Genomic DNA, 9,007 nt, shown 5'->3' on the forward strand with positions numbered 1-9,007 from the left:
AGGGGAAAATTTCATTTCTTAAACTACAACTAAATACATCTTTGAAATTTGGAGTCAGAAGTATTTTAAACCGTATATTTTTTTGATTTTCTGTGTAGTGCTTTGAAATGATCTTTCCCACCTACTGAGTTACTGAATTACTCCAGCTTATTTTTAGAGTAGCCAGGATAGCTCCACAGCCTTATTACAGCATCGCTGGACGCAGGGGAGGTTGCTTCTTTTAACCTATTTAGACCAACATTTTGAGTTTTTCAGCATCGCTATACATCTTCCATTAATCTGAGAGGTTTAAATTTGTGATCTCCTCTTTCACTCCAGTGTTTAATTGCATTAGTTTCTCTGGAGCTTTTAGAATGTCGATGATGAAAAACTGGTGAGCAGCAAATTAATCACAATTCTTTTCACAATTTGCCAACTAAATTAGACTTTTCTTATAAAAAGATTAAAATGGCATGAGGATTAAGGCCTTATAAATGCAGTCTACTTTGAAGAATCAGGCCTCAAAATAAGACCTATCATCTTTTTAATGGATTTGCTATTTGACTTCAGTTGGGAGCATCATGCGAGTAATGCAAAATACACGCATTAGGAAGCACGAGTGAAATAGAATGTTTGAAATTCATTATTATAGTAACATTGCTATTGTAAAGTGGGTAGTCTCTTTAGAGAAGCAGAAAATATCAATAGAATATTCTAATTAAATTATAAATGGCTAAGAAAAGAGCACAATGATGCTCAAAAGCACTACTGAAGGTACAAGAAGTCTCCAGAGGGATTTTTCTTCTCTTTTTGGCTAGGTTGCTCCATGATACAATATGTTGTTTTAATTGTGATCTCTAATCCATTCCTAACCAAGTCCATCTATTCCTCTGTCATCTTTTGGAGCATCATTTTCCCATATATACTCTACATCAGCTTTCAATATATGAAGGCTGGGGGAAATAACTAGCAGAGGCCTGTTTTCTCATTAATGCATCATTCTCATATTTACAACAGAAAGTGTGTTGAATTTAATGAAAATTTGATCACGTCATGCAGGATGCTCTAGAAAATCTTGTATTAACAGAACACGAGTAAAACATGATTAAAGCTAAGAACCAAAATGTTTAATAAATATGCAAAATTACCATATTTTGTGTGGGTACCCAAGAGCAGTAGTGTAGCCCTTAGTTATTCAGCATTGTCAGGCTTGGAGGACAGTGAGTTTCTCAAGTGGAAATAGAGCTGTACCCCTATGCTGGATGGGCTTTACTTTCTCTGCAGTTAAAAATTTAATTTGTTTTCAGTCCTGCTAGTTGTTAACGTAATATGCAGGAGAGTTCATCATATGCTCTATTTACACTTCTGTTTCTCAGCTCAAACCATACCTGAAACATGCTTCTTCTGTCATTTAACTAGCCCGTTAATGTGATTAAATATTCTTCAGATTGCTCTGTCGAGGGTTTGTTCCCTCCACAAGACTTGATAAAAGTCTTGAGAGGCCAAGGAAGTGCTTTCCTTCAATAATTTTAAATCTTCTTACTAGTGAAAGAGAGTCCTGAATGAATTATTTGTTTGACATCTTTGGGAATAACTTACTTCTTAGTAGCGCCTTGAAATTTAATATCTACAACTTCTCTGATTTACATGACAAGTTTTACTGTGAACAAGGAGTAAGAAAGATTTGTCTGTTTACTCATATTTTCTGGTGCCTCCTGGTTTTGATTAATGAAGTTGTTGCTGTGTTCTGGCTGAAGTAGAACAGCATTCTAGTAATATTGACATTCTAAATGGTTTTCCAAAAATCACGATCAATAACACTTGTACAAGGTCAATTTATACTTGGAAAGCAATCATCCAGTAGGCTGCTTTCCTGAGAATCCTCTTGCTGTAGCTGCCTTTAGATCATGCATAGCTGTATTTTCCAGTTTCTCTTTGAAGCAAGTGTTTGGCCCGGTATTGACACAACCAATTTTTTTTTCCCCTCTCTTAGAGCATCCAAAGTTCTGGAGTTAATGTTAAATGCTTCATTTCAATTGTTTTGAGTACTGACCCAATTATTACTCAATGAAGTTTTACTAAGTAAGTGAAAATGTAGACATGTCTGATTAATTCTAGTTCTAGAGAGATGGATGGTAGCTTTCACTTACAATAGAAGTCTATCTCTGAAATTTGTTGATTTTCCAAAATAGAAGTTAGCTCTTTAAACCTGACCACATTAATGATCTGAGGACAACTCAGGTACCAAGATTATCTGAATTCATGTACAAAAGGGTAGATGATTTGCAGATGCAAGTCAACTGTATTTAGCTAATGTTTAAAGATCAGCTGATCACTCTTCCCTCTGTGTCCCATTTGAGATCTCAATTACTTAGACTCTTAATGCTTTGAGATTGCGTCTTTGCACTAAGTGCTGTGGAAACTATGATCCTCCTCTGGAGTAGAAGACATCAAGGCCTTTGAAAGCAAACAAACAAAGCCCTGCCAAAAAGCCCTGCATGGCATTTATACAAAATGAAAGATTTAAAATGCTGTGAATTCAGATGCTGAAAGACACTCTCATTCCTAGGTTTAATTTCCAGCTGGCCTTTGCTCATAGTTGAAAGCTGATTAAATTTTTGAAGACTTTTCATAAATCACTGTAAGACAACCATGCCAAAAAACATGAAACGTGGCTTGTCTAGATACCATGTCTGGTTATGTACTCTGTGCATGAGACTGAAATGATCTGTGACTATGTTAGCCTCTCAGGGAGATCTAACTTCCTTGCTTAGAGCAAAGCCTGACTGTAGAATCTTGGCATGGAACTGAATATGGCACTAGATAGGAATGGCACTATCCTCAACATGCAGTACTTCATTTCTGTCAGCTCCCTGGTTGGAAGAGCAGTTGCCCATACAACCACTGTGTTCATGGTATAGCTTATACAGGCTGCAGGGTAAGATTTTTTATGGAAAACTGGGAAAGAAAAAATGCCTGCACAACGGTTTATCCAACCCTTTGCTCTGCCCCATGCACGGTGTCTCAACCGTCTGCTTCCTTCCTCCTTTACCTTGCTGCCCTTTGGGATGGCGCTGCTCTCCATGTTCTCAATTCTTGCTGGAAACACAGGAAGATGCAGACATGTCTGCTGGCTCAAAGGAAGTCCAGTTCCACTGGTACAAAAAATTTTAAACATTTATTAAGGCATGTAAATATTTTAAAGTCCTTCTGATGAGATTATTGCATTACATAAATGTTTAATAGATACAGAAACTGCACTTAAAGCCCTGATTAATGCAAACATGCCTCTGGAATATGTATAGCTTTCAAAACAGCACTAAAAGAAACAAACCTGAATGTTTGCAGCACTCCTTGCCAGAAACAAAATAATGTCCTGTTCCCCTAAGAAGTCTCTCATGACTGTGAGAGAGGGTATTCCTTTGTATTCCTTTGATAAACACTGTAAGTGCTCACCTTTACGACTGGTAATTCTTGTTCAACTCCAACAGCATCTCACCCACTTTTGTGGCAGATTACCAACCTGAGGTGTTCAGCACTGAGATAATTTGTAGTTCCCTGATTTTTCTCGGAGCCACAGCATACCTGCAGCTGCCCTGCTGCCAGATTGAGTCATGGCCAGGCGCATCCCTCACCTATGTGCATGGTCATGTCTCCTGCCTTCATTTAATTGCCTTCATACCATTCTGGGGGTTCCAGCTAACAGCATATTAAACATGAGCCAGCAGCGTGCCCTGGCAGCCCAAAGGGCCACCGTACCCTGGGGTGCCCCAGGCCCAGCACTGCCAGTGGGCGATGGAAAGAGTTGTCCCGCTCTGCTCTGTGCTATGTGGCCTCACCTGAGCACTGGGTGTGGGTTTGGGGCCACAGTCTAAGAACATAAAGCTATTAGAGAGCACCCAAAGGAGGGCTGCGACGATGGTGACAGGTCTGGAGGGGAAGATGCATGAGGAGTGGCTGAGGGCCCTGGGTTGGCTCAGCCCAGAGCAGAGGAGCTGAGGGGAGGCCTCATGGCAGCTGCAGCTCCTCACAGGGAGCGGAGGGGCAGCGCTGAGCTCTGCTCTCTGTGACAGCGACAGGGCCCGGCATGGAGCTGTGTCAGGGGAGGGGCAGCTGGGGGTTAGGGACAGGTTCTGCACCAGAGGATGCTGGGCATGGAACAGGCTGCGCAGGGCAGTGGGCATGGCCCCAAACAGCTGGAGTTCAGGAAGCTTTGGACACTGCTCTCAGACACAGGGTTTGGCTTTTGGGTGGTGCTATGTGGAACCAGGGGTTGGACTTGATCTTTGTGGGTCCCTTCCAACTCAGGATGTTCTGTGATTCTACGCTATAAAACTTTTCAAGTTTGGGACAAAAAACAGAGGCAGCCACGTTTACTCTGCATAGCAGACTCTGATGGTCATTTGTTAAAAATAAACCACTGTGAGCAGCAGAGGGCTGGGATGCGTGGCTTCAGGATGCTTCTCTGCTGCCTCATAGCCCCAAAGAGAAGGGAAGCACCGAGCAACACAGCACAGCAGCATTCAGTTTGCTTCTGTCCTGAAGTACATCCAGATCGTATCAATAAGATCTCTGGTGCAGAAGGAAACCATTAGCCATCACCGACATCTCTTCAGCTAATTATCCCGAGGCTCTATTGGATCAAAGGAAAATGTGAGTGCATTATTTTATTTTTAAGCAGGAGCACACCTGGCTGAATACAGCTCCTGAAATGTTCTGCTGGAGGGCAAAAGAGCATCTCTGTCTCCAGCTGCAAATCTCTGTTCACCTGAAAAGTTCCCTTTGCATGACAATTTAATAATAAAAGAGGAGTTGGCAGTAACACCCATCGCAAGGACAGGGACAGCACCTGCGAGCACGAGGCTGACTGCAGCCTCAGCCTGGGTGAAGGCACGGAGGACACTGTTCCTACTGGCTTCAGGTGGAGCCTCTACCATTCTAAACAGAGCACAAAATGTCTTAAGCCTGAAAGCAAGAGATTATTTCAGAAGTGCTGACCTGAGTGCTTCCCACCTGACACCTTTACACTCATGAAAAATGAGGCCGGAATCCCGATGCTGCATACAAAAGCGTGGAACTCTGCACTGAGAAACTTGGAGGGAGCCTGTGTGCCGTCACCCGGCTGCATTTCCCAGCGTGGAAATGCTCATTCATGTTCTGTGTGGGTCATTTGTAGCTCTGTATCCACCTCCTGCCAAAGACTGGCCAGGCAGCCCAAGCCACGCTGCCATAAGCCAAGCAGCGTTGCTCGCTTTGCTGTAATTGGAATGCTTTTCTTTCGTTTAATTCTAAATATCTCATAATGAAACTCCCAGGACTTTCTGCAGAGGTTTTGCATCTTAAATTTCCTCCCATTCCTTTTCCACAGTTACACAGAGTTAATTTCTTGCCTGAATTTCCCTCAGCTGTTCCTTCTGCACCGTTGACTTTGAGGTTTTTTCCATAAAAAATAATTGCGGCGTTAATTTTTGGAATTTTCCTAACGTGAAAAAGGGAGGCTTAAAAGCATCTGCTGGAGGAGCCATACATATTGCACATAAAATCTTATTGCGTACACAGCAGTAACATTTTTATGATAAAATAGCAAAGTCCATTAAGACGCAACAGCAGAACTGTTACTTCCTTCCATATTACTGAAGGAAATAGTCTTAATAAATCTCGTACAGCTCCAAACCCAGGAAGGAGGGTAGCAGAACAGGGACACCCACAGCTAGATCGGGGCGCTCAGAGCCCTCCATCCTGACCTCAGATGGATCGTGGAATGAAACTATTGTCTCTATTCAACTCCATGTTCAGCCCCGGGGACTGTGCCAGGCCCAGCAGTGCCATGACGGGAGAAGCCCCCCACCCTGCAGCCCTGCACACTGCAGCCCGGCCATGGGGAAGGCTCTGTTGTGCATCACCTCAATAGGCAAAATAAAGTTGGTTCTTCTCTTTCGACAGACTTCTTTCTTTTCCATTTGATCTGCATGCGGTTTGGGGAGGTGGCTCGAGGATACGTTGTCCTTTAGGCAGAATGAAACCTGAATCTAATTTTTCAAAAATTTCAAGCTTTGGCAAAGCTGTAAGTGCAGCCGGAAAGCTGAGCTATTTCTGTGTGCCACCAGGAGCTTTGTGTGCAGTTCTGTGCAGGGCAGCCAGCGAGAACAGCCCTACGCAGCACTCTGGGAAGCAGATGCTCCAGTTTCCACTCTGCTGCTGGCTGCATGTGCTTAATTTTTTTTTCTCTTGTCCTCCTCATTTCCCAGAATTTATTTTTCAAATTACAGTAGGATTAAAGGAAGTGCTTTTTCATCCAGATGAAAGGTTGGGAAGTGATGGCAGAGCTTGTGCCCACACAGTGCCCGGTGCAGCTGCCATCCCCTTGTGTCCCTCTGGGCTCCACAGTTGTGCTTTCGTGGGGCAGCAGCAGGCATCCACATCCCTGTCATGTGGGTGTTGCAGAGGCTGTGGATGGTGGTGGCTTCCTTAGCCCCATGCACTGACAGAACGGGGTCGGGTTGCTTTGAAGCATGTGTGACCGCTGCCAAATTGCCGGGGGAAGCAGAGCAGTCAGCAACAGTGGCTGAGCCAGGCTGAGCATTCACTTAGACTGAGACCTGCTTAATGACCTCCCTTGGATCGAGACCATAGAGGAAACAAATCAGTGGTGTTTGACAGCGTGAAGGTGGTTGTACTCGGAAAGGCTGTGTGCTCAGGAAGCCAGGCTGCACGTCTACCTGTTAATTAGGGCACATGGGGGACATTAGTGGTGGAAATGGGATTGGTCTCCAAAGATGGACGGTGCCCATTGTGTGCCATGGCACCTACTCAGCAGATTTCTTATTTTCTATTTAATGCTCTGCTCCCATTGTGAATAACAAAGCTCGTGGTGCACCCTGTGAAGTGCAGAGCCTGCTGCACCTAGATAATGGCATCTGGTTTTAGGGCCGTCCTAATTCGGGGGGGGTGCTGAGTTGCTGGAGAGGGTCTAGTGATGGGCTGTGATGTGCAGAGGCATAAGACATATAACCTACAAGGGGAAAGGCGAGGATCTGGCCTGGTTTAGTTTGGTGGTGGTATGGTGAACTGGGATCCTAAAGGCAGCCTACTTGATGGGGACTTCTATTACTGATAGAGAGTGGATGCAAACTGAAGGCTGAGTTTTGGGGTGACTTGGAAAACATTTCTGCTGGGCAGGTAGTACAGCACTACAACAGGGCACCCAGGGAAGCCATGAGCCCTCTGTCCCTGAAGGCACCTTGGCTAGTCAGACCCAGCCTAGTTTTGGTGACCTTGAGCAGCTCCAGGTGACCACCAAGGGCTCTTCCAGCAACACAGCCCCACAGAGAGCAGCTATTTCCTTAATGTAGGCTTTTCCTAAATACTTAATGGTGCTGATTTCCTCACCCAAGTATGTGTTCAAGACTGCATGCTGCAGTCTTAAATCGACAGCCCTCATCTTTGTTGGCCAGGAACTTGGGGAGGAGGGGATGCTGGTGGAGGACGTTAGCTTTCCTGCTCCAAAGCAGTAGCCAAGTTTGAGTTTTCTGCTTGTCCTTCCACAAGCAGAATGAGAAATCCTTTGTGAGAAAAGCAAAGACTTGTGAACAAAATCCCAGCCCTGAAAGCATGAGTCAGAAATAAAGCACACGGAGAGCAACTTTCTTTCTTCAATTTAATTGAAGTTACTTAGAAAAATAATCAGGCTTGAATGGCTTTTTAAGGAAAGATTCATGAGCAGTTCACACTTGTGTTGGCAATGTATAATTTAGCTTCTTTCTTTATTAACAGTATATTTAGGTATGAGGAGATACTTTTCTACAACAAGCCTTCTACTGCATACAAATAGGTAAAAAAAAAAATCCAACCCCACATTGATGTTAAATTATTCGTACACATTGTATTGTGCATGCATGTAAGAAAATAACACTCTCTGTAACAAGAGTAATAGTAAGGACAGTCCCTTTTTGTACCTGATAAGTGCAGCAGACTACAGTGAAACCCTAAGACATCTGGGGTTAATTTCTAAAAGCACTTCAGCTCGTGAATTAGTTCACTTGTCTTATGCAGCGCATGGTTCAGGCAGTTTGCAAGTTTCTGTGACAATGGGCATGGTTTATGAAGAGGCTGAAGGATGGGAGAAGTCAGGTTTGCGGGACTCCATCTCCTGGAGCCACCGCTGTGTTTGGATGGGCTGAACTCAGCCAGGCTCCAGGTTAAGGTGTTTGGGGTAAGCAGCGCCAGGGAAGGAGCTGTGGGATGGCTGCTCCTTGGCCCAGGCTCTGAGGGAGCCGGTGGAAGAGGTGGGACTGTCCCCGCTGGTTCCTCTCTGCATTCACCACTGCTTGACCATAGCTGATCATAGAATCATGGAATCATTAAGGTTGGAAAAGGCCTCTAAGATCATTCAGTCCAACTGCCAGCCCACCCCTACCATGCCCACTGACCATGTCCCTCAGTGCCACATCCACATGGTTCCTGACACCTCCAGGGACGGTGACTGCACCATTGCCCTGGGCAGCATCTCCTTCCAAAATGGCTGCTCCTCGGCTGGTCCTTGGGACCTCCTGCACACATTTGTTTCTTGAATTTTGTCTGCCCATCTCCTGGGACCAGCTGTGGCCACAGCAAAACTGAGCTCCAGAAGGAGGTAGCACTCAAGAGCAGATCAGACGCTCTGCTCCTCCAGCTGGGAGATGCAGTGAAGATAGGGGCTGAAAGCAGCCCAGTGCCAGGCTCCCCTCTCTGCAGGAGGCGGCCGCCATCTCACTGCGACAAGGAGGCATAGCCCTGAGCTTCCTCCAACATGGGAGCAGGGGAAAGAGATTGTCTTTGGCTCAGTCAGAACAGCACACCCAGCAGTCTGAAAAAGCCAGCCCAAGCTATTTGTCAACATTTGTGGTCCTCCATTGGCCTACTGAGGGCTTTGTGTTCAGCAGGCAGGATGCGGCCATACCCAGCGTGCCAGCTCTTCATTTAAGCAGGAATCTACGACCAACTCACAGCACCCCAGAACAGATCTAACGTGTTACATCGACAGATTGTA

Source organism: Numida meleagris, chromosome 1 (assembly GCF_002078875.1).
Source record: "Numida meleagris isolate 19003 breed g44 Domestic line chromosome 1, NumMel1.0, whole genome shotgun sequence".
NCBI lineage: Eukaryota > Metazoa > Chordata > Aves > Galliformes > Numididae > Numida > Numida meleagris.